The 26,955-nt window shown below is 45.3% G+C and overlaps 1 protein-coding gene across 1 annotated transcript in view; it reads left to right on the forward strand.

Moving 5' to 3' along the window:
- Positions 1-26,955, forward strand: part of EIF3F (eukaryotic translation initiation factor 3 subunit F) — a 616,919-nt gene that overhangs the window by 425,757 nt on the left and 164,207 nt on the right. The window lies entirely within an intron of this gene.

Genomic DNA, 26,955 nt, shown 5'->3' on the forward strand with positions numbered 1-26,955 from the left:
GTTGGTTTAAATTTTTTACTTGCGATTTTGTGACACTGTAAAAGATCTGTTCATTTTTCTGCATTTTATTGTAGAGTAAGTGTTTAAGGGGCATGGTTTGGAGCTTTTGAGGACTGCCATAGGAACATTTTTCCTATCTGAAGGTTTGCATAGAATCATAAGATCTTGAGAATTTACTAGGCTATTGACCCAGAAGTCATTTCAAGTCTAGCTGTTTCATCCCAATGTAAATACCATGGGTATTGTAGTTAGTACCCAGGATTGTATTTGGTAATGACTGCCCATGTCCAGGAGGGTTGTGGGTGCTATCCCCTCTAAGAATTTACGGTGTCCCATCCATTCATCCAGGTTTCTTTTGAACAGTGTCAGAGGTGTTCACTTGACCACTGCTACATGTTTGTGAGGTCTCCTTCCTGACTTGAACGTGGACCAATTTGTTTATGCTATTGCTGGTGGGGTTCCACATAAATCCATCTGGACACCTCAAGGGCTCCATCACCGACTGCTGTGGTGTGACTCGACTGTGCCTAACAGTTTCCTCAAGCCATTCATCTTTTGATCCTGGTCTCCCTGGTGTAGCTTCTGTGGAACCCAGTAAGGACCAGGAGACTTGCACATCCAACACTGGCCCTAAAAATGTTTCTCTGGTCCTAATTTGCAAGACATTCACTTTTTTCTGTCTGGCTCATATCCAGGTCTGTCATGCCATTTTTGTGCTTTTAGGGTATTTACAAAATGCCTGACTTCAGTGATTGCTCCCCGCAGGCTTCAAGACACTAACATTTCAATGTGTGGATGATTCTTGCTTGCAGGCCCTTTTTCCCAGATGTTTGTGTTGTACTGCTGCAGTCATCACACTTGGGTTAACCTGCCGTCAGGCGGTCCCGCAGTCTGCCGAATCCCAAAGTCTTGGTCCGGCGTCAGTTGTCGTCGCTTCTTCCCTGACGTCAGTGCGACGGTATAAAAGAGGCAGCCGACGCCATTTTCTCCAGTCTTTCTTGCCGCGCGGTACCTGAAGCAGAAGCAGTTTGCAAGTGCCGGTCGGCTAGCTCCTGAGATTTTCGAATCTAATTTCAGCCCGAAGTCTTCTCTAAAGCTAAGTACCCCGTTGGGGAAACTTTTCTTGCCTCGGACCGATGTCAGACAAAGTTAATAATTGCATTTCTTGTGGGAAGCAAATACCTCATAAGGATTTTCATTCTTATTGTATTCCTTGCCCAGTCCATGACGTCTCTGGTTGTCGGTTTTGTGCTAGGTTCAACAAACGTACAATCAAGCGTCGAGCAGATTTCGCCCGACATTATTTTGGCAGAAAATTTATCTATAGCATGTCGTCGGAGCAACCGACATCAGCAATGACTAAACGCAAAGATAGGGACAGGCAGCCAAGACCAGATACCGAGGCCTCAGCAAGGCCTGCCGCCGGTTCTCCGGTTTTCAGTGAGGCGCCTACACAGCCCCTGACTACCGCTGATTTAGAAATTCTGACAGCCTCCCAGACCGAATCAGCTGGGCCTCAGGAGCCGGTTCCATCTCACCTCACGGACGCCAACCCTGACAGTGATCCGGAGATTTTGGACAGGCCTTCGGTTTCTGAAGGTGTCTTCAAACCGACAGCTATTTCTATCAAGTCTTATGCTAAACTTAAAGCCCCCTTAAAAGTTAGGAAACAGGGTCCACAGACCCCCCCACAGGCCCCTATGCCTAAAAAACAGATGCTCAAGATGGCTGAGGATTTAATACCCTTATCAGGGGTTCCCAACCTCCTCCTGACAAAAGGCCTAGACTGGAGGAAGATTATCCTTCCTCTGACCAAGCATCCATTTCCTCAGCTAACTCTGAGGACCAGGATTATTCCTTCCCTCCTTATGAAGACTCAGATGCTGAAGAGTCCATTCCCTCTGTCTCTTCTCCCCCCCCCCCCTGAAGACTACTCTTTTGGGGAAACTTTACACACCATGAGGGAACACTTCCACTGGGAAGGCCAAGATTACTCTGACTCTAAGAAAAGACTCCGTGAGTTTCTTCTTCCACATCATAGACCCCTTGCAATTCCTCCAGTTTTAGACATTTTGGATGATGTCTACACCGAATCTAGTCTAAACCCAGACTCCTTACCTCCTGCACCAGCTAAACCAGACAGATACTACCGAGTTCCTGATAAAAGCCCTGTTGCAGACCCCAAAACCATTTCCCAGGGTCCCAAAGGGGTTAAGGCCTCTACTGCTAAGAATCCACTACCTTCTGAAAGATTCCAGAGCATTAGAAAGATGGGGGAAGAAAGTGTATACGTCTGCCACTTTGGCCATGAGGGCCTTAAACTGCCAATTCCACATGCTAAAATACCAGCAGTACTTGATTACACAGTTAAAGCAGAAAATGATCCCTCAGACAGATCAACCTGATTTCAAAGAGCTGCAGGATTTGCTGCATGCAGCCGAACAGGTGGGAAAGCATACCTTAGTGTGGTTTTGATTCATTGGAAGCCTCATGTAGAGCAGCTGTCACAGGATCTGTAATTCGTAGACATGCTTGGCTAAAAGAGCAAGCCTTACCAGAACATGTCAAAGCAAAGTTATTGGATGCTCCATTGCAGAAAGATATGTTATTTGGTGTCAAAGCAGAGGAAGTCTTAAAGAAAATGGAAGAAAAGGCAAAATCTATGCAGACTGTCAAAGATTTTTTACAGTTACAACCTCCTCGTTTCAGCAGAAACTGGCCATCAAAAAACTGGTCCTTTCCTGCATCAGACAGACCCCAAAGGGGTAGGTACAGACGCCCAAGGGGCAGAGGCCAGCCACAAGGTTCTTTCAGGCCTAGACAATGGCATACAACAACTCAGAGGTGGAGATGAAAGATCTCAACCCTTCAGGAAATAAACACAATGACTTCCCTCTTCACCTGCCAAGCAAAATTGCCCTGGCAGCACCTTTGGGAGGGAAGACTGGCTCTATTTCCACAAATTTGGCACATCATAAGGACAAATGGGTTCTGGATATTATTACCCGAGGCTACAGATTTCATTTTCACACTTTACCACGGATGAGAGGAATGCCAAATCTGCCTCCAAACCAATGGACAGAGGCACAAACACAAATTTCAGCTCTCATGGATATGAAAGCAATTCAAAAGGTATCTACAAAGGAGCAAGGTCAAGGTTTTTACTCCAGACTATTTCTAGTACCAAGAAAGGACAAAGCCTGGAGACCCATTTTAGACCTCTCAATTCTAAACGCATACCTGGAGGTACCCAAATTCAAAATGCTCACACTACAGCAGCTTCCCATGCTGGGCAAGGAGTCTTGGCTGGTAACGTTGGACCTCAGAGGCATACCTGCATGTCCCTAGCAGACAAGATTGCAGAAGATACCTCAGATTTTTGGCAGGTACAACGCATTATCAATTCTCTGCATTGCCGTTTGGCTTATCTACTGCGCCCAGAGTATTTACGAAATGCCTGGCATCAGTAATTGCATACTGCAGACAACGAGGAATACAAATTTATCCATATCTGGACGACTGCCTGATCCAAGCGGACAGCAAGGACTTTCTATTACAGCAGCTGGCATTTGTAACAAAGCTGCTAAGTTGCCTTGGGTACACAGTAAACAAAAAGTCAAAGCTAATACCCTCACAAGAGATCATATTCCTGGGTGCCAGCTTAAATACAACGGCCCAGATGGCTTACCTCATGCCAGACGAACAAAAACTGACTCAATACTTCAAAAAGATGGCAACTTTTACCCAGCTCGCTGCAAGGAAAATCCTGCAGGCATTGGGGTTCATGGCATCCTGCATTCAACTAGTTCCATATGCAAAGCTGCATATGAGGAAATTACAATGGTACCTGAAAAGTGTATGGACTCAACACAGGCACAGCCTCGAAACAAGTATACCTCTCATTCCTTGCCTTCAAAAAGAGTTCCTATGGTGGGCTCAAGCATGTCAAATAAACCAGGGTCTTACTTTTGTCTTGCCTCCAGCAAACCAAACTATGACAGCAGATTCTTCAGACTACGCCTGGGGAGAACACATGGCAGGACAGTGCATACAGGGCAAATGGTCTGCAAAACAAATGCATCTACACATCAACCAAAAGGAGATGCTAGTTGTGCAAAATGCACTGACAGTCTTCAAGGACCTCTTGCATCCAGGACAACTACTAATAAGGACAGACAACACCACAGTTATGTGGTACATAAACAGGGAGGAACACACTCCTACCCTTTATGCAGACAGGCAATGACCTTGTGGAACACAGCATTGACTTACCAAGTACAACTGCAAGCACAATTCCTGCCAGGAAAGGAAAACATATTGGCAGACGAATTAAGCAGAAATATGGCAGATCCACACGAGTGGAGACTACACCCACAAGTATTTTCAATGATAACTCAAAGGTGGGGACGCCCAGACCTAGATCTATTTGCCTCACCCAACAATTGCCAGCTACAGAAATTTTGCACAAGGACTCATCATTCCCTAGCCTGGAAAGTGGACGCCCTATCATTCAGTTGGACAGCATTGACAGTCTGCGCCTTCCCACCACTACCTCTGTTGACCAAGGTATTACTGAAAGTCAGATCAGAGACACCACAAATGATCCTCATTGCTCCGGACTGGCCACGTCAGCACTGGTACCCATTACTAAGGAACTTGACTCGCAGCCCTCCATGGATCTTACCTCAATTCCCACTTCTGTTGACTTGGCAAAACTCTCAGATCCTTCACAGTCAGCTCAGGACTTTAAATTTAGCTGCATGGAGAACACCTTGAATTATCAATCAACACTTCTCTCAAAGGACGTCCTGAATGTCATTTTGGAGGCCAGGAGGCCCAGCACCAGAAAAACTTACTCAGACAAATGGAAAAGATTTTGTGCATGGCATTGTGCATGGCACCAGGCTAAAGGCCAAAATCCTGTGATACCAAACATTCCTCAAATACTGCAATACTTAACTGAGATGCTACACAAAGGCCTTTCTTTCTCATCCATTAAGATCTATGCTTCGGCCATTTCAGCTCAATATAATACGGATCCTCCCATATTCTCACACCCTTTACTAAGGCAGTTTCTCAGAGGTGCTAAGAATACAACTCCCCAGAAAACCCCCAACGCCAGCTTGGGACCTCAACTTCGTTTTAGAAAAATTAACACTGCCTCCTTTCGAACCAGCCTTCTCAGCAGAACTACAATACTTGTCATGGAAAACAGCTCTGTTGCTGGCTATCACCTCAGCACGCAGGGTCTCGGAACTACAGGCACTCATGGCAGTGGAACCTTTCATCATTTTCCATCAGGACAGAGTCTCTTTACGAACTAACCCTACCTTTATGCCAAAGGTAGTATCCAGTGTGGCTTTGAATCAGACCATTCATTTACCCACCTTCTATCCAAACCCCCAGAATAAAGGAGAAAAACTCCTTTACTCTTTGGACATTCACAGACTGCTACGTTACTATTTGGATAAGGCAAAGGCCTTCAGAAAAAGTGACCAACTCTTTGTATCCTATGCTGCAGGTTCACAAGGAAAGGCGATTTCAAAACAGACCATCTCCAAATGGGATAGCACATTGTATCCGCTTTTGCTACTCGCACAATGGGAAAGCAGTGCCTGTTAATATTAGGTCCTATTCTGCCAGGGCTACAGCAACCTCAGCAGCCTTTCTCAGGGGGGTTCCAACCAAGGACATTCTGGAGGCAGCTACTTGGAGTTCAGTGCACACCTTTACCAAGCACTACCACCTTCCATTATACTCAAAAACCAGAGCTGGTTTTGCCACTGCAGTTCTGCAGGGCATCCTAGCTTCGCCTAACCCAGTTTAGTACCAGCCACCCATCCATAGCTTTGGGATTCAACCCAAGTGTGATGACTGCAGCAGTATAACACGAACATAGTACAGTTTTGTACCTACCATAAATGTAGATGTTAGAGTGTATATACTGCTGTTCAGGTTACCCTCCCACCATCCCCTCTACATACCAGGGTGTTAGTTATAACTCCATGTACGTCAATTGGATGCATGTCTATATGGTGTATTTGCTAACAGCTAGTACTATTGTTGATCTACTAAGGTATTTTGCATAGTTATTTGGATTGCCTTCCTAGTTGGGGGCACCTGGCATCTGGGGCAAGAAAACCTGAAGAAAATGGCGTTGGCTGCCTCTTTTTATTCCTCTTTCGCACTGACGTCAGGGAAGAAGCGACGGCAACCGACGCCGGACCAAGACTTTGGGATTCAGCCGACTGCGGGACCGCCTGATGGCAGGATAACCCAAGTGTGGTGATTGCAGCAGTATATACACTCGAACATCTACATTTATGGTAGGTACAAAACTGTACTTTGTCAGGAGTCCCTGACCTGGGTCAGGAAACTCCTTGTCATTCAAGGATCTCAGCTGAACTTGCAGAAATCCTCTCATTGCTGCCCAGTCACTAGTTTTTCTAGGATGACTTCTAGATTTGTCCCTAGGAAGAGCCTTTCTCCCACAGGATAAAGTACAACAGTGAAGTAATCTTCATGAACTTGTCTCGGGCTTCTACTAGGGAATTTTTCAGGTTTTGGGCTTCATGGCTTCTAGGATTCTCTTGATGTTCTTCGTGTTTCACTGTTGCAGTCATCACATTTGGGTTATCTGCTTGCAGTAACCCTCAATCAGCCTGATTAAAAGTCTTGGGTCCTGCGTCGGTTGATGTCTCTTCTTCCATGATGTCAGGGGTATAAAGCATGCAGCTGACTCCATTACATCAGTCTTTCTTGCCGTGCCCGAAGCAAAAGAAGTTCGCAAGTGCCGGTCGGCCGACTCCTGAAATTTACGTTTTCGAGTTTCAGATCAGAAGTCTTCAACTAAGCTAAGTACCATGTTGGGGATCCTTTTTCTTGCTCTAATCCGATGTCAGTAAAAGTTAATTGTATTTCTTGTGAAAAGCAAATACCTCATAAAGATTTTCATATGTACTGCATTCCGTGCTTAGGCCCAGACCACAACGTACCTTGCTGTCTGTTTTGTGCCTTATTCAAACCTCATACTATTAGTTTATTTACGCATCTAAATATTTTGGTACTCAGTTCAATTATCCAGAAATGGCTTCGGTAAGCCACCCGACTGCAGACATTCCGAATAAACGCAGATTTAGACAGAGACCGCATAGGTCCAAAGCTGCCGATGACGCTTCTAAGCTAGTCGCCAGTTCGCTGGTACTCAGTGAGGCGCTTTCGCAACCCCTGATACCCACTACTACAGATTCGCAGGCCTCTACTGAGACCCATTTGGGGTCCGGTATGCCGCAAGATGCTTCTTAGACTGTGGAACCTGCGGATGTTTCTACCTTGGATGGGTCCGGAGCCGCTGTGCAGGCACCGGCTTCTGAGTATTCAGGCCTACTGACTTGCATATTAAACAGACGCCATCTTATTCTTCAAGGCCTAAAACTCGATCCATACCTAGAAAACAGATGCCCAGACCGCATGGTCAGGCCCCTATGCCTTAAAAATAAATTAAATTTAAAAAAAAAAGTGGCTGAAGACCTTTATTACTCTAATCAGGGGAGACCTAGGACTGATTTTCCTTCTGATTCTTCTGATCAGGATTCTGAAATTTGTTTTCTCTGACCAGGGTTTGCCCTCATCACCTATGAGGATTCTGATGCAGAGGACTCCATTCCCTTTGCTTCTCCTCCAGAGGATTTCTCTTTTGGCAAAACCTTGCGTACTTTTAAGGAGCATTTCCGCTGGGAAAGCCAGGATTACTCTGACTCAGAGGCTTAGGGAATTTACTGCTGCCTCAACACAGGCCTTTAGCTATCCCTCCTGTACTGGACATTGTAGATGCCTTCTTGGAATCTAGCCTGGTCCCTGACTCTTTACCTCTTGCTCCCAGAAAACCTGATAGGTATTACAGGGTACCGGACTCTCTCAAGTTCCTTTTTAAAAATCCTACTGCGGATCCTGAGACCATTTCACAGGGTCCCAAGGACATTAAGGCTACTACTGCCAAAAATCCTACCCCCTCTGATGGAGATTCCAGGGCGCTGGATAGATGGGGTAAGAAGGTATACACTTCTGCAACTTTGCCCATTAGGGCCTTGAATTGACAGTTTCATATGTGTATCAGCCGCATATTATTGGATTGCTTAAACAGAAAATGTTGATTCCTGACTGTTGAAAATAAAGAATTACATGATTTAATGCATTCTGCTGAACAAGTTGGAAAACATACTTTGCAGTGTGGTTTTGATTCATTAGAGGCGTCTTGCAGGGCTGCTGTCACTGGGTCTGTACTTGGAAGGCATGCTTGGCATAAGGAGCAATCTTTGCCAGATCATGTTAAAGCTAAATTGCTGGATGCTCCCTTAAACCAAGATTGCCTGTTTGGCAACAGAACAGAAGTACTTAAAAAGCTGGAGGAAAAAGCTAAATCTATGCAAACTGTTAAAGATTTCCTGCAAGTACAGCCTCCCAGATTTAGTAGGCATTGGTCCTCTAAGAATTGGTTCTTTCCTGCCTCTTACAGTCCTTCTCAGTCCAAACCCAGGCTTCAGTCCCAAGGTACTCAAGCCTAAGCAGTGGGGGGCTCCCACTTCCAAAGCAGAGTAGTAAGACTCCCCCCCCCCCCTATGGTAAACTATCTCAGTGACTTAACTTTAAACCTTCCAAGCCCTGCTCAACTGACTGTTCCTTTAGGGGAAAGATTGCCCTGCATGCAAACAATTGGGAACTCATTACCCAGGACAAATAGGTTCTAAATATAGTTTCCCCCAAGGATACAGATTCCACTTCCACTCCTTACCAACCCCAAACGGTTGGCCAGACCTACCCCCCAAATCAGTGGGCAGTGGCTCAAAAGCAAGTTCACTCTCTGGTAAGCATCAGGGCTATTGAACCTGTCCCAGAAAAAGAATGGGGGCAAGGTTTCTACTAGGGACTTTTTTGGTACCCAGAAAAGACAATTCCTGGCGTCCTATCGTGGACCTGTCTATCCTAAACACTTTTTTTTTGGAAATCCCAAAATTCAAGATGCTAACGCATCAGCTGCTTCCCTTGCTAGGCAAAGATGCCTGGTTGGCAACACTGGATTTAAAGGAAGCCTACCTGCACATCCCAATAAGGGAATCTTGCAGAAGATACCTACGCTTCAGAGCAGGTAACATGCACTGTCTGATGATCTTCGTGTTTCACTGTTGCAGTCATTACATTTGGGTAGTCTGCTGGCAGGTTGCCCTCAGTCGGCCTGAATAAAGTTTTGTGGGTCCTGCATCGGTTTGCTGTCTCCACTTCCATGACGTTGGGTCGTCGGGGGTATAAAACATGCAGCCGATGCCATTTTATTCCGTCTTTCTTGCCGCGCGGTGCCCAAAGCAGAAGCAGATGTTCATCGTGCATACAGCTGCAGTCATTACAGATGGGTTATCCTGCCGTCAGACAGGTCCTCGGTCGGCCGAATTCAAAAGTCTAGGTCCGGCGTCGGTTGTCACTTCTTCCCTGAAGTCAGTGCGGCAGGGGTATAAAAGAGGCAGCCAACGCCATTTTCCCCAGTCTTTCTTGCCGCATGGTGCCCGAAGCAGAAGCAGTTAGCAAGTGCCGGTCAGCCAGCTCCTGAGATTTACGAAAGTATTTCAGCCGAAGTCGTCTTTAAAGCTAAGTAGCTCGTTGGGGAAACTTTTCTTGCCTCAGACCGATGTCAGACAAAGTTAATTGCATTTCTTGTGGGAAGCAAATACCGCATAAGGATTTCCACTCTTTCTGTATACCTTGCTTAGGCCCAGACCACGTCGTCTCGGCCTGCCGTTTTTGTGCTAGGTTCAACAAGCGCACTATTAAGCGCCGGGCGGAGTTCGCCCTTCATTATTTTGGCAAAAAATTTAATTATATCATGTCTTCAGATACACCGACACCAGTTTTAAGCAAAAGACGCAAAGATAAGGACTGTCATCCGAGGTCCGCACCGAGTACTGAGACCACGCTTAGGCCGACTACCGGTTCTCCAGTTTTCAGCGAGGTCTTTCTTGCCGCGTGGTGCCCAAAGCAGAAGCAGTTCAAGTGCCGGTCGGCCGACTCCTGAAATTTTCGTGTTCGAGTTTCAGAACCTGAGTCTTCAAACTAAAGCCAAGTACCCCGTTGGGGAAACTTTTTCTTGCTCCTTACCGATGTCAGTAAAAGTTAATAATTGCATTACTTGTGGGAAGCAAATAACCTCATAAGGATTTTCATTTGTACTGTATTCCTTGCCTAGGCCCAGATCACAATGTGTCTTGCTGTCGGTTTTGTGCTAGATTCAACCAACGCACTATTAAGCATCGGTATAGTTTTGCTTCTAAATATTTTGGTTCAAAATTTAATTATCCTGAAATGTCGTCTGTTAGAAATCAGACTACCAGGGTTCACAAAAAACAACGAAAAAGAGAGACCGAGGTCCAAAACCGACGACTAAGCTTCTCCTAAGCCAGTTGCTAGTACTCAGTGAGGCACTTTCGCAGCCCTTGATACCTGCTACTTTTGAGTCGCAGGCCTCTGCCGAGACCCATTCGGAGTCCGGTATGCTGCGAGATTCTCAGAGTATTGAACCCACGGATGTCTCTCCCTTGTATGGGTCCGGAGCCGCTGAGCAGGCACCGGCTTCTGGGGGTGTTTTCAGGCCTCAACATTTTTATGTTAAACAGACGCCAGCAACAAAAACAAGGTCAAAAACCTCTGTCTAAAAAAAGATGCATGAGCCACATGCTCAGACCCCAATGCCTAAAAACAGATATCAAAATGGCTGAGGATTTAATTACCTTGATCAGGGGTTCCCAACCCCCCCTGCTAAGAGGCCTAGGCAAGGCACTTGATTATGAATCTTCAGATCAGGTTTCCATTTCTTCTGATTGCTCTTCTGATCAGGAATTTTCTTTTCCACCCTATGAGGATTCTGATGCAGAGGAATCCATCCCATCTACATCTCCTCCTGAGGATTACTCTTTTTTGGAGAGACTTTGTGTACTTTAAGGGAACATTTTCACTGGGAGAGTCAGGACTTCTCTGAATCAAAAAAGAGACTTTGGGATTTCCTTCTTCCTCTGCATAGGCCTTTGGCAGTACCTCCTGTATTAGACATTGTTGATGTGTTTTCGGAATCAAGTATGGCTCCTGATTCCCTGCCTCCGGCTCCTAGTAAGTCAGACAGATATTACAGGGTTCCCGACTCCCACAAATTTCTATTCAGAAATCCTGCTGCTGATCCTGAGACTTTCTCAAGGGTGTAAAGGCCCCTACAGCCAAAAATCCTACCCCCTCTGATAGGGATTCCAGGGCGCTGGATAGATGGGGGAAAGAAGGTTTATACATCTGCAGCCTTGGCAGTCAGGGCCTTAAACTGTCAGTTTCATATGCTTAAATATCAACAGCATGTTATGGGCTTACTGAAACAGAAAATTATGTTGATTTCAGATAGTGTGCAAAATAGTTACAGGAATTATTGCATTCAGCAGAACAGGTTGGAAAGCATGCTTTTCAATGTGGTTTTGATTCCTTGGAGGCCTCTTGCAGGGCCGCAGTTACTGGATCTGCGATTAGAAGGCATGCCTGGCTCAAGGAGCAAAATCTGCCTGGTCATGTTAAAGCTAAATTGTTGGGTGCCCCTTTGCAGCATGATACTCTGGTAATAAGGCAGAAGAGGTTTTAAAGAAAATGGAAGACAAAGCTAAATCTATGCAAACTGTAAAAGATTTCTTGCAAGTGCAGCCACCCAGATTCAGTAGGCACTGGCCTACTAAAAATTAGTCCTTTCCTGTGTCCAACAGAGCCACTCAGGGCAAATCTGGGTGCTCAAAAGGCTCCAGATACCAATCACCGGGTTATTACAGGTCAAAGCAATGGGGTGCCTCCACCTCCAGATCTGGAGGAAACAAAGCACAGCTCTACAGTAAGCAATCTCAATGACTTTCTTCTACCATCACCAAGCACTTATCTTTTGGCAGCCCCCTGGGGGGGGGGGGACTAGCACTTCTTGCTCAAAATTGACAGTTAATTACCCAGGACAAGTGGGTATTAAACAGTATCCTGGGGGTACACATTTCATTTCCATACTTTGCCAATTCCAAACGGATGGCCGGATATGCCACAAAACCAGGGGGCAGAGGCCCAGAATCAAGTCATGTCCCTCATGGATAATGAGGGCTATTCAACCAGTACCAGAGAAGGAAAAAGACAAGGTTTTTATTCAAGACTTTTCCTGGTACCCAGAAAAGACTATTCATGGCGTCCAATACTGGGCTTATCGATTTTTGAACACGTTCCTGAACATTCCAAAATTCAAAATGCTGACTTTACAACAACTATTGCCTATGTTAGGCAGGAATGCTTGGTTAGTAACTCTAGACTTAAGAGGCATACCTGCATATCCCAATAAGGGAATTGTGCAGAAGGTAGCTTCAAAGCACGTTTTTTGCATTACCAATTCTCTGCACTTCCCTTTGTAAAGACCCTGGGCGCAGTAGATGAGCCAAAGTGCCCGACACCAGTAATTGCATTCTGCAGACAAAGAAACATTCAGATTTATCCTTACCTGGACGACTGCCTCATTCAAGCAGAGGACAAGGACACTCCAACATCTGGCATTTGTAAAAAGGCTTCTGCCATGCCTAGGGTACACCATAAACGAAAGAAATCACAACTGGTATCCTCCCTAATTACATTCCTGGGTGCAAGCATGACTACAACTGCCCAGATGGCTTTCCTCACACCAGACAAAGGCAACTGACAACATACTTCAAACAAATGGCAACAAAAACCCAGATGTTCGTGTTACACTGCTGTAGTCATCACACTTGGGTTATCCTGCCATCAGGCAGTCCCGCAGTCGGCCAAAGTCTTGGTCCGGTGTCTGTTGCTGTCGCTTCTTCCCTGTCAGTGCGCCAGGGGGTATATAAGATGCATCCAACGCCATTTTCTCCAGTCTTTCTTGCCGCTCAGTGCCTGAAGCAGAAGCAGTTCGCAAGTGCCGATCGGCCAACTCCTGAGATTTTTGAAGTCTAATTTCAGATCCGAAGTCTTCAATAAAAGCTAAGTACCCTGTTAGGGAAACTTTTTTTTCTTGCCTCAGACAGATGTCAGAAAAAGTTAATTATATTTCTTGTGGGAAGCAAATACCTCATAAGGACTTCCACTCTTACTGTATTCCATGCCTAGGCCCTGATCACGACGTCACTAGTCAGTTTTGTGCTAGATTTAACAAACGCACTATAAAAAGACGTTTTGATTTTGCTTTACACTACTTTGGACGAAGGTTCAATTATATTATGCCGTCGGATCAGCCGACTACCTCAATACCGAAAAAACGCAAAGACAAGGATAAAGACAGGCATCAGAGGTCCAAAACCAATTAAACCTCTTCTAGGCCAGTCGCCAGTTCTCGGTGAGGTGCTTTCGCAGCCCTTGACACCTGCTACCTCAGAGCCACAGGCCGCTTCCGACTCCCATGTGGAGACAGCTAGGCTTCTAGAAACTCAAGGTATTGGGCCTACGGAAACTAATCCCTCAGATGGGTCCGGAGCCACTGAGCAGGCATCGGCTTCTGAGGGTGTTTTCAGACCTTCACAACTTACCATTAAAACAGCCAAGACAAAGGTACCATTAAAGACAAAGAAACAAGTGCAGCATTCTTCTGGACAGTCCATGCCTAAAACAGATGCTTAAAATGGCCGAAGACCTCATTACTCTAATCAGGGGTTCCCATCCCCCTCCTGAGAAAAGGCCTAGGCAGGATACAGACTGACTCCTCTGATCAGGTTTCCATTTCCTCTGATTCCTCTTCAGACCAGGGATACTCTCTACCCCGCTATGAGGACTCTGATGGAATCTATCCCTTCAGCCTCTCCTTCTGAGGATTATTCTTTTGGGGAAACTTTACATACCATAAGGGTGCATTTCCATTGGGAAAGTCAAGATTACTCAATCTTGAAAAAGAGACCCAGACAGTTCCAATAACAGTATGAGTAACAGGACTAGTACAAAAGAATTTACAGCCGTACTTAGAAATATATTACCAGTACATGTATCCATGAACTGCTGAAGAGGACAATTCCCGGTACATTGCAGGTGCTGAGAAGTTTGCTCTCAAATGCACATTCCTCAGATTTTGCAATACTTAACTGAGATGCTGGACAGAGGCCTATCCTTTATCAATTAAGATCCACGCCTCTGCCATTTCAGCACATTACAAAACGGATCCTCCTTTATTCTCTCATCCCTTGCTAAAGCAGTACCTCAGAGGGGCTAAAAAATATAAGAACGCCCCGGAGAACACCAACTTGGGACCTCAATTTCATTTTGGAAAAACTGACCCTACCACCTTTTGAGCCAGCCAATACAGCCGATCTAACATTTTTATCATGGAAAACAGCTCTGCTCCTGGCAGAAACTTCAGCACGAAGAGTCTGAGCTACAGGCATTAATGGCAGTGGAAGCTTTTATATTCATCATATATTCATCAGGACAGGGTAAGGACAAACCCTACCTTTATGCCAAAGGTGGTATCTAGTGTGGCTCTTAACCAAACCATCCATTTTGCCAACCTTTTATCCAAACCCCCAGAATAAAGGGGATAAACTTCTGCATTCTGTGGACATACACAGGCAGCTATGCTTCTTCTTGGACAAAACAAAAGCTTTCAGGAAAACTGAGCAACTGTTTGTGGCATATGCTGCAGGATCGCAGGGCAAGGCTATCTCAAAGCAGACTATATCCAAATGGATAGGACACTGTATTTGGTACTGCTACATACAGCATGGAAAATCAGTCCCAAATAACATTAGACCACATTCGACCAGGGCAAAAACAAGTTCTGTCCAAGAATATGGGGGCAATTCAACCAGTACCAGAAGAGAAAAAGGACCAGGTTTCTATTAAAGACTTTTCCTGGTACCCAGAAATGACAAATCATGGTGTCCAGTTCTGGACTTATCCACTCTTAAATACATCTCTGGACATTCCAAAATTCAAGATGCTGACTCTTCAGCAGATGTTCATCTTGTTTCATTGTTGCAGTCATTGCTCTTGTGGTTATCCTGCTGGCAGGCTACCCGCAGTTGGCCAGAATTCCAAAGTCTAGGTCCGGCGTCTGTTGCTGTCGCCTCTTCCCTGACATCAGTGTGCCAGGGGTATAAAAGATGCAGCAGACACCATTTTCTTCAATCATTCTTGCCGCGCGGTGCCCGAAGCAAAAGCAGTTGGCAAGTGCCGGTTGGCCGACTCCTGAGATTTTCAGACTAATTTCAGATCCGAAGTCGTCTTTAAAGCTAAGTACCCCGTTGGGGAAACTTCTTGCTCCAGACCGATGTCAGAAAAAGATAACAATTGTATTTCTTGTGGGAAGCAAATACCTCATAAGGATCATCATTCTTACTGTATTCCTTGCCTAGGCCCTGATCATAACATTGCTAGCTGTCGGTTTTGTGCTCGATTCAACAAACGCACTATTAAGCGTCAGTTTGATTTTGTTTATCATTACTTTGGCCGAAAATTCAATTACATTATGCTGTTGGAACAGTCGACTGGACTTTCTAAAAAATGCAAGGAAAAAGAGGACGACAGGCATCTGAGATCCAAAACAGACGAGGCTTGTGCTAAGCCAGTCGCCGGTTCTCAGTGAGGTGCTTTCTCAGCCCCTGACACCCGCTACCTTAGAGCCACAGGCCACCAACGACTCCCACGCAGTGCCAGCTAGGCCTCTGGATACTCAATGTATTGGACACTGAAATCATTCCCTCAGATGGGTCCGGAGCCGCTGAGCAGGCATCTGCTTCTGAGGGTGTTTTCAGACCTACACAGCTCTATGTAAGGCCTACTTCTGCTTCAAAAGCAAAGACTACAGCAGCTTTAAAGACAAACAAGTACAGCATTCTCCAGGACAGACTTCCATGCCTAAGAAACAGATGCTGAAAATGGCCAAAGACCTTGTTACCTTTATTCAGGGGTTCCCATCCCCCTCCTGACAAGAGGCCTAGGCAAGAGACAGACTATGACTCTTCATATCAGGTTTCCATTTCCTTTGGCTCCTCTTCTGTAAAGGAATACTCTCTTCCTCCCTGTGAGTTTCCATTTCCTTTGGCTCCTCTTCTGTAAAGGAATACTCTCTTCCTCCCTGTGAGGATTCTGATGCTGAAGAATCCATTCCTTCAGCCTCTCCTGAGGATTATTCTTTTGGGGAAACCCTGCATACCATGAGGGAGCATTTCCACTGGGAGAGCCAAGATTACTCAATCAAAGAAAAGGCTTAGAAATTTTCTTTTACTTCCTCAGCACAGGCCTCTTGCTATTCCCCCTGTGCTAGACATAGTAGATGTATTTTCAGTCTGGCCTTTCTCCAGACTCCTTGCCTCCAGCTCCTGTTATCAGACAGATACTACAGAGTTCCAGATTCACATAAATTTCTTTATAAAAATCCTGCTGCTGACCCAGAAACTATTTCTCAGGGTCCCAAGGGGGTTAAGGCCACTACTGCAAAAAACCCTGCCCCTTCTGACAGGGATTCAAGAGCACTAGACAGATGGGGGGAAAAGGGTTTACACTTCTGCTACTTTGGCTGTGAGGGCTTTAAATTGTCAGTTTCATATGATTAAATATCAGCAATACTTAATGTCACTGTTAAACAGAAAATGTTGACTAATTCTGATTGTACAGAAAATAAGGAAATACAGGATTTACTGCATGCAACTGAAGTGGGAAAAGCATACATTGCAATGTGGCTTTGATTCTCTGGAGGCCTCCTGCAGGGCCGCAGTTATGGGTTCTGTCATTAGGAGGCATGCTTGGTTAAAGGAACAAAATCTGCCTGATCATGTTAAAACAAAATTATTAGATGCTCCATTACAGCATGATACTTTATTTGGTGTTAAAGCAGAGGAGGTTTTGAAGAAAATGGAGGACAATGCGAAATCTATGCAAACAGTAAAGGATTTCTTACAGGTTCAGCTACCAAAATTTAGCAGGAACTGTCCTACAAAGAATTGGTCCTTTCCAGTGTCGGACAGGCCACAGAGGCAGATATAGACGTCCCAGAGGCAGATCCTAGCCCCAGGGCTCATACAGGCCTACACAGTGGGGCTCTTCTACCTCCAAAAGTGGAGAAGACAAAGCACAGCCATACAGGAAACGGTCCCAATGACTTGCCTCTGCCAGCACCAAGCACTTGTCTTCTTGCAGCCCCCTTAGGGGGAAAACTAGCACTTTTCTCTCAAAATTGGCACATGATCACCCAGGACAAATGGGTATTGAATGTAGTGTCCCAGGGCTGCAGGTTTCACTTTCGCACCCTGCCAATGGCAAAAGGTATGCCAAACCTGCCACACAGTCAATGGGCAGAGGCACAAAAACAAGTTGCTTCCCTTATGCAAATGAGGACCATTCAGCAAGTACCACAGCAAGAGCAGGGACAAGGATTTTACTCTAGACTTTTCTTGGTTCCCAGAAAGGACAAAGCCTGGAGACCAGTACTGGACCTCTTTTTTTTTTTCTAAACACATTTCTGGATGTTCCAAAATTCAAAATGTTAACTCTGCAGCAGCTTCTGCCCATGCTGGGCAAGAAGGCTTGGCTTGTAACTTTGGACCTAAGAGGCATACCTGCATATACCAATCAGACAATCTTGCAGAAGATACCTCAGATTCATAGCTGGCTCAATGCACTACCAATTCTCTGCACTGCCCTTTGGCTTATGTACTGTGCCCAGGGTCTTCACAAAATGCCTGGCAGCATTAATTGCATTTTGCAGACAGAGGAATTCAAATTTATCCTTACTTGGACGACTGCCTTATACAAGCAGAGAACAAAGACACTCTGCTAATGCATCTGGCATTCGTAAAAAGATTAATTTGCCTAGGGTACAAAGAAATCAAAACTAGTACCATCTCGAGATAATATTCCTGGGTGCAAGCTTAAATACAACTGCCCAGATGGCTTATCTCACGCCAGACAGACAAAGGCAACTAACTTCTTGCTTCGAAATGTTGGCAACAAAGACCCAGTTATCTGCAAGAAAAAATCTGCAGGCTTTGGGCTTCATGGCATCCTGCATTCTGCTAATTCCATATGCCAGACTGCATATGAGGAAACTTCAATGGTACCTAAAAAGTGTCTGGACTCAACATTGTCAAAGCCTGGAAGCATGAATTACCCTCATTCCTTTGCCTGCAACAGGAGTTTTGATGGTGGGCGCATGCCTGTCGCCTCAACAAGGGACAGCCATTCACTCTACCCACAGCCAGGCAGTCAATAACAGATGCATCAGATTATGCCTGGGAAGCATACATGGCAGGAAAATGTATTCAGGGCACATGGTCCACCAGCCAAATGCATCTACATATCAATCAAAAAGAGATTCTCGCTGTTCAGAATGCCCTGACAGCTTTCAAGGATCTTTTCCATCCAGGACAACTACTGATAAGGGCGGACAATACTACAGTCATGTGGTACATAAGCAGGGAGGCACACATTCCTACCCCCTCTGCAGACAAGCCATGACTTTGTGGGACACAGCATTGACTTATCAAGTACACCTGCAAGCACAATTCGTGCCAGGAAAGAACAATACTCTGGCAGACAAACTAAGCAGAAACCTTACGGATCCCCACGAGTGGAAACTGGATCCACAAGTCTTCAGCATAATAAAGGAATGGGGATGCACAGATATATTTGCTTCCCCTCACAACTGCCAACTACAGAAATTCTGCACAAGGACTTATCACAAGAAAGCATGGAAAGTGGATGCTCTGTCATTCAGCTGTAAAAGTCTAACAGTATATGTCTTTCTTCCTCCACCTCTCCTCCCCAAGGTACTCCTAAAGGGCAGATGAAAAGCCAAGAATGATTGCCCCAGACTGGCCACACCAGCACTGGTATCCAATCCTAAAAAGCTTCTCAAGGCCCAGCCTGGACATTGCCTCTAATTCCTCACTTACTGGCACAGCGAAACAATTGGATTCTGCACAGTCAACTCATGACCCTAAATCTGGCAGCATGGCGGATAATGTAACCATTCAACGCACGCCTCTCTCTAAAGCAGTGATGGATGTTATTTTGGAGGCCAGGAGGCCAAGTACCAGAAAATCTTAAGCAGAAAAATGGAAGTCTGTGCTTGGAACCAGGCACAAGGAATTGACACATCTGTACCAAATATTCCTCAGATTTTGCAATACCTAACTGATGCTGGACAAAGGCCTATCCTTTTCATCAATTAAAATTCATGCCTCTGCCATTTCAGCTTATTACAATACGGAGCCTTCTATTTTTTCCCATCCATTGCTAAGGCAGTACCTCAGAGGGGCCAAAAACATAAGACCTCCAAGGAGAGCCCCAATACCTGCATGGGACTTGATTATGTCTTGGAAAAACTCGCACTGCCACCTTTTGAGCCAGCCAATACAGCTGATATAAAGTTTTTATCTTGGAAAACAGCTCTGCTCCTAGCAATAACCTCTGCAAGACGAGTTTCAGAGTTAGATGAGTTTGAGTTACAGGCACTCATGGCTGTGGAACCTTTCATCATTTTCCATCCAGACAGGGTTTCTCTAAGGACGAACCCAACATTTATGCCTAAGGTAGTGTCCAGTGTAGCCCTTAACCAAACCATTAATTTGCCTACCTTTTATCCAAACCCACAAAATGAGAGACTTCTGCATTCCTTGGACATACACATACAACTACTCTTCTACTTGGACAAAACTAAAGCTTTCAGAAAAACTGAGCAACTTTTAGTGGCATGTGCTGCAAGGATCTTCAAGGAAAGCCCATCTCAAAACAGACTATTTCAAAATGGATAGGCCACTGCATTAGTTTCTGCTACTCACAACATGGCAAATCAGTGCCTAAGGGCATTGGGTCTCATTCTACCAGGGCAGCAGCCACTTCAGTAGCCTTTCTCAGAGTACCAACCAAAGACATTTTAGAGGTTGCAACTTGGGAGTTCAGTGCACACTTCTACAAAGCACTACCATTTACCGCTCTACTCTAAATCCAGAGCAGGCTTCACCACTGCAGTTCTGCAAGGCCTTTTAGCCTCTCCTAAATCCTATTTAGGCCCAGCCACCCAACCTCAGCTTTGGGATTCAACCCAAGAGTAATGACTGCAACAGTGAAACACTAACATAGTACAGTTGTGTACCCACCATAAATGTAGATGTTAGAGTATATTCCCTGTTGCAGTCTAGGTTACCCACCCACCATCCCCCTTTTCTTTGCTTAGACTTACCTGTACTTTATCTTATACACAACCTATGTGGTGTATTTGCTTGTAGATGAAGGAAATGTTTATTTTACTGCATGCATAATTATTGGCATAATATTTTTAGCCTACCATTTTGGGGGCACCTGACATCTGGGGCAAGAAAAACTGAAGAAAATGGTGACTGCATATTTTATACCCCCTGGCGCACTGGCGTCAGGGAAGAGGCAACAGCAACAGACGCCGGACCTAGACTTTGGAATTCTGGCCGACTGCAGGGTAGCCTGCCAGCAGGATAACCCCAAGAGTAATGACTGCAACAGTGAATACACTCATCTACATTTATGGTAGGTACACAACTGTACTTTACTACCTATTCTAGGCAAAGATGCCTGGTTGGCAACTCTAGACTTAAGAGGCTTACCTGCATATCCCAGTCAAGGAATCTTGCAGAAGATGCCACCGCTTCAAAGCAGGTTGCTTGCATTACCACTTCCCTGCACTGCCCTTTGGCTTATCTACTATGCCCAGGGTCTTCACAAAGTGCCTTGCTCCAGTAATTGCCTTTTGCAGGCAAATAAATATTCACATATATCCATACCTGGATGATTGTCTAATGCAGGCAGAAAATGACAGTCTTCTAAAGCATCTGGCATTTGTAAAAAGGGTTCTGACTTGTCTAGGGTACACCATAAACGAAAAAAAAACTGGTACCCTCTCAAAAATTACATTCCTGGGTGCAAGCTTGAATACAACTGCCCAGATGACTTAACTTGCGCCAGAAAAGCAAATTCAATTGGCGACTTACTGTAAACAGGTGGCCACAAAAACCCTGCTATATCTGCAAGGCAAATTCTGCAGGCCTTGGGGTTCATGGCCTCCTGCATTCTTCTAATTCCATATGCAAGACTGCATATGAGGAAACTTCAGTGATACTTAAAAAGTTTATGGAGTCAATATTGTCGCAGCCTGGAAACAATGATTCCTGTTGTACCTTGCCTCCAACTAGAGTTCCTATGGTGGGCAGACGCCTGCCACCAAAACAAGGGACCGTCATTCACTCCACTCCCTGCCAGCCAAACCCTAACTACAGGTGCATTAGACTATGCTTGGGGGGGCACAACTGTCAGGGAAATGCTTTCAGGGCAAATAGAGCCCAAATCAAGTGCACCTACATGTCAATCAGAAAGAGATGCTAGCTGTACAGAATGCTCTGACAGCCTTCAAGGATTACTTTCATCCAGGACAACTAATGATAAGACAGACAAAACCACAGTCAATGTGGTACGCAGGAGGGGTACACATTCCTACCCCCTTTGCAGACTAGCCATGGCATTGTGGAACATGGCCTTGACTTATCAGATACATCTACAAGCTCAATTCCTGCCAGGAAAGCTAAATACTTTGGCAGACGAACTAAGCAGAAATCTTATGGACTCACACATGGAAACTGGAACCACACGTTTTCAACATGTTGACACGCAAATGGGGGAGCCCAGACATAGATCTTTTTGCCTCACCCCAGAACTATCAGTTGGACAAATTCTGCACAAGAGTTCATCACAAAATAGCTTGGCAAGTTGATGCTCTAACGGTCTATGCTTTTCCCCCTCTGCTTCTGCTCTCCAAAGTCCTACTAAAAGTTAAACAGGACAAACTAAAAAGGATTCTGATTGCTCCAGAATGGCCTCTCCAACACTGGTACCCACTCCTGCGCAATGTGCCACACCTTCCTCCGTGGCACCTTGCCTCAGACACCTTACCTACCGTCTCAGCAGAACTACCAAATTCTGCACACTCTGCTCCAAACTTTGAATCTTGCAGCGTGGCTAATCAACTAATTTCACCTTTGACATCTCTCAGCAAACCTGTGATGGATGTCATTTTGGAGGCTAGAAGGCCTAGTACTAGAAAATCTTATGCTGACAAATGGAAAAAATTCTGTGCCTGGAACCAATCAAGGAATAAAGCACAGCAATGCCCAATATTCCTCAGGTTCTGCAATACTTAACTGAGATGCTTCACAAGGGCCTATCTTTTTTCTTCCATAAAAATCCATGCTTCTGCCATGTCAGCTCATTACAACAGAACTTCCCCTGTTCTCTCATCCTCTGCTAAAGCAGTATCTCAGAGGGGCCAAAAATGTAAGACCTCCCAGGAGAGCACCAACTCCTGTATGGGACCTCAATTTTTTTTTGGAAAAACTCACTCTCCCTCCTTTTGAGCCAGCCGATACTGCGGAACTAAATTTTCTCTCTTGGAAAACCGCTTTCCTTTTAGCAGTCACTTCATCTAGAAAGATCTCAGAATTACAGGCTCTTATGGCAGTGGAGCCTTTCATTATTTTTCATCCGGACAGAGTGGCTCTCGAGACCAATCCATCTTTTATGCCTAAGGTGGTATCCAGTGTGGCTCTTAATCAGACCATTCATCTGCCAACTTTCTTTCCCAATCCACAGAACAAGGGTGAGTGGATTCTGTATTCATTGGATGTACCCAGACAACTCTGATTCTACTTAAACAGGACAAAATCTCTAAGAAAATCTGAACTGTTGGTGGCATTTGCTGCAGGGGCAGAGGGAAAGGCTATTTCAAAGTAGACTATTTCCAAATGGATAAGCCATTGTATTTGTTTCTGCTATATGCACCATGGTAAAGCTATCCCCAAGGGGATCAGATCTCATTCCACCAGGGCTGCATCTACTTCAGCAGCCTTTCTCAGAGGGGTTCCTACCAGAGACATTCTTGAAGCTGCTACCTGGAGCTCAGTTCATACGTTCACCAAACATTACCATTTACCCCTCTTCTCTAAATCCAGAGCTGGCTTTGCCACTGCTGTCCTGCAGGGCCTTATAGCTGCTCCTAATGCTGTATAAATCCATCCTCCCAACCATAGCTTTGGGATTCTACCCAAATGTAATGACTGCAACAGTGAAACACGAACCTAGTACAGTTGTGTACACTTACCATAAATGTAGATGTTTGCGTGTAATCACTGTTGCAGTCCTGTATGTTCTTAGTGTTTCACTGTTGCAGTCATTACATTTGGGTTATCCTGCTGGCAGGTTGCCCTCTCTCGGCCTGAATTCCAAAGTCTTGGTCCGACGTCTGTTGCTGTCGCCTCTTCCCTGATGTCAGAGCGTCCAGGGTATAAAAGATGCAGCTGAAGCCATTTTCTTCGGTCTTTCTTGCCGTGCGGTGCCAGAAGCAGTTCGCAAGTGCCGGTCGGCCGACTCCTGAGATTTTCATGTTCGAATTTCAGATCCGAAGTCTTCATTAAAAGCCAAGTACCCCGTTGGGGAAACTCTTTTCTTGCTCCAGACCGATGTCAGAAAAAGTTAATAATTATATTTCTTGTGGGAAGCAAATACCTCATAAGGACTTTCACTCTTACTTTATTCCTTGCCTAGGCCCTGACCACGCCGTTGCTAGTTGTCGGTTTTGTGCTAGATTTAACCAACGCACTAAGCGTCTGTACAATTTTGCTTTTTGTTATTTTGGCCGAAGATTTAATTGTACAGTGTCTGATAGCTATCAGACTACCGGAGTTCACAAGAAACGCGAAGAAAAGGACAGGCAACTGAGGTCCAGGACAGACTAGGCTTCTGCAGACAGAGGAATACTAATATATCCTTACTTGGACTGCCTCATTCAAGCAGAGAACAAGGACATTCTAGCGTTTGTAAAAAGATTACTAACATGCCTAGGGTACACGGTAAACAAAAAGAAATCAAAACTAGTACCCTCTCAAGAGAAAATATTCCTGGGTGCAAGCTTAAATGCAACTGCCCAGATGGCTTATCTCACGCTATACAAACAGACAACCGACTACTTATTTCAAACTGTTGGCAACAAAGGCCCAGTTATCTGCAAGAAAAATTCTGCAGGCTTTGGCTTCATGGCATCCTGCATTCTGCTAATTCCATATGCACGACTAGATACCACTGAAGTTTCCTCATATACAAAGTGTTTGGACTCAACTTTGCCACAGCCTGGAAATAATAATTACCCTCATTCCCTGCCTGCAACAGAAGTTTCGATGGTGGGCAAAGGTCTGTCACCACAACAAGGGGCAGCCTTTCACTTTACCCACAGCAAGGCGACCTTAATAGATGCATCAGATTATGCCTGGGGGACCCACATGGCAGGAAGATGTATTCAGGGCACATGGTCCGCAAGCCAAATGCATCTACATATCAATCAAAAAGAGATGCTAGCTGTTCAAATGCCCTGACAGCCTTCAAGGATCAACTTCATCCGGGACAACCACTGATAGACGGACAATACTACAGTCATGTGGTACATAAGCAGGGAGGCACTCATTCCTGCCCCCTTTGCAGACTAGCCATGACTTTGTGGGACAGCATTGACTTACCAAGTACGTCTGCAGGCACAATTCCTGCCAGGAAAGAAAAATACTCTGGCAGACTAAGCAGAAACCTCATGGATCCCCATGAGTGGAAGTTGGATCCACAAGTCTTCAGCATAAGGAAATGGGGATGCCCGGACAAAGATCTATTTGCCTCCCCTCACAACTGCCAGCTACAGAGATTCTGCACAAGGACTTATCACAAGCAAGCATGGAAAGTGGATGCTCTGTCTTTCAGCTGGAAAAACTTAACAGTATATGCCTCTCCTCCCCAAGGTACCCCTAAAGGTCAGACGAGAAGCCAAAAATTGATTGCCCCAGACTGGCCCCGTCAGCACTGGTAACCCAATCCTAAGGAATCTGTCTCAATGCCCAGCCTGGACATTACCTCACATTCCTCACTTACTGTCCCAACAAAACAATCAGATCCTGCACAGCATGGCGGATAATGTAGTCATTCAAAACACCCCTCTTTCTAAAGCGGTGATGGATGTTATTTTGGAAGTCAGGAGGCCTAGTACCAGAAAATCATATGCTGAAAAATGGAAGAGATTCTGTGCTTGGAACCAGGCACAAGGAATTGACACGATTGTACCAATTATTCCTCAGATTTTGCAATACTTAACTGAGATGCTGGACAAAGGCCTATCCTTTTCATCAATTAAGATTCGTGCCTCTACCATTTCAGCTCATTACAATACAGAGCCACCTATTTTTTCTCATCCGTTACTAAGGCAGTACCTCAGAGGAGCCAAAAACTTAAGGCCTCCAAGGAGGTCACCAATACCTACATGGGACCTCAATTATGTCTTGAAAAAACTCACCCTGCCTCCTTTTGAGCCAGCCGCTACAGCTGATATAAAATTTTTATCTTGGAAAACAGCTCTGCTCCTAGCAATAACCTCTGCAAGATGAATCTGAGCTACAGGCACTCATGGCTGTGGAACGTTTTATCATTTTCCATCCAGACAGGATTTCTCCAAGGACAAACCCAACATTTATGCTTAAGGTAGTGCCCAGTGTGGCCCTTAACCAAACTGTTCACTTGCCTACATTGTATCCAAACCCACAGAATAAGGGTGAGAGACTTCTGCATTCTTTGGACATACACAGACAGCTGCGCTTCTACTTGGACAGATCCAAATCTTTCAGACTGAGCAAGTACTAGTGGCATATGCTGCAGGATCACAAGCAGACTATTTCAAAAGTGGATAGGCCACTGCATTCTTTTCTGCTATTCACAACATGGCAAATCAGTGCCTAAGGGCATTAGGCTGCATTCAACCAGAGCAGTCACTTCAGCAGCCTGCCTCAGAGGCGTACCAACCAAAGACAATTTAGAGGCTGCAACCTGGAGTTCAGTGCACACTTTTACAAAGCACTATCACTTACCGCTCCACTCTAAGTCCAGGGCAGGCTTTGCCACTGCAGTTCTGCAGGGCCTCATAGCTGCTCCTAATCCTATTTAGCTCCAGCCTCCCAACCTTAGCTTTGGGATTCAACCCAATTGTAATGACTGCAACAGTGAAACACGAACATAGTACAGTTGTGTACCTACCATGAATTTAGATGTTAGTGTATTCACTGTTGCAGTCCAGGTTACCCTCCCACCATCCCCCTTATCTTTGCTGGAACTTATCTGTACTTCTCTATTCTATACAACCTATGTGGTGTATTTGCTTGTAGATGAAGGAATCATTTACTTTGGTGCATGCATGCTTTATTGACATTTTTAGCCTACCCTTTTGGGGGAACCTGACATCTGGGGCAAGAAAAACTGATAATGGCGTGGGCTGCATCTTTTATACCCTTGGCGAACTGACGTCAGGGAGGAGGCGATAGCAGCCGACACCGGACCTAGACTTTGGAATTCAGGCCGACTGCGGGTAGCCTGCCAGCAGGATAACCCAGTTGTAATGACTGCAACAGTGAATACACTCTAACATCTACATTTATGGTAGGTACACAACTGTACTTTCCTCCCTATGAGGATTCTGATGCTGAGGAATCGATCCCTTCAGCCTCTCCTCCCAAGGGCCACTCCTTTGGGGAAACCTTGCATACCATTTGGGAACATTTCCACTGGGAGAGCCAAGATTTTTCAGAATCTTAAGGAAAGGCTCAGAGACTTCCTTTTACTACCACAACACAGGCCCCTAGCTATTCCACCTGTTAGACATTGTAGATGTGTTTTCAGAGGTCTAGTCTGACTCCTGACTCCTTACCTCCAGCTCCTGTTAAGCCGGACAGATACTACAGGGTTCCTGATTCTCATAAATTCCCTTTCAAAAACCCTGCTGCAGACCCAGAAGCTATATCTCCGGGTCCCAAAGGGGTCAAGGCTTCCACTGCAAAGAACCCTACCCCCTCTGACAGAGATTCTAGGGCT

Source organism: Protopterus annectens, chromosome 17.part0, assembly GCF_019279795.1.
Source record: "Protopterus annectens isolate FY-2018-M chromosome 17.part0, PAN1.0, whole genome shotgun sequence".
Taxonomy (NCBI): Eukaryota; Metazoa; Chordata; order Ceratodontiformes; family Protopteridae; genus Protopterus; species Protopterus annectens.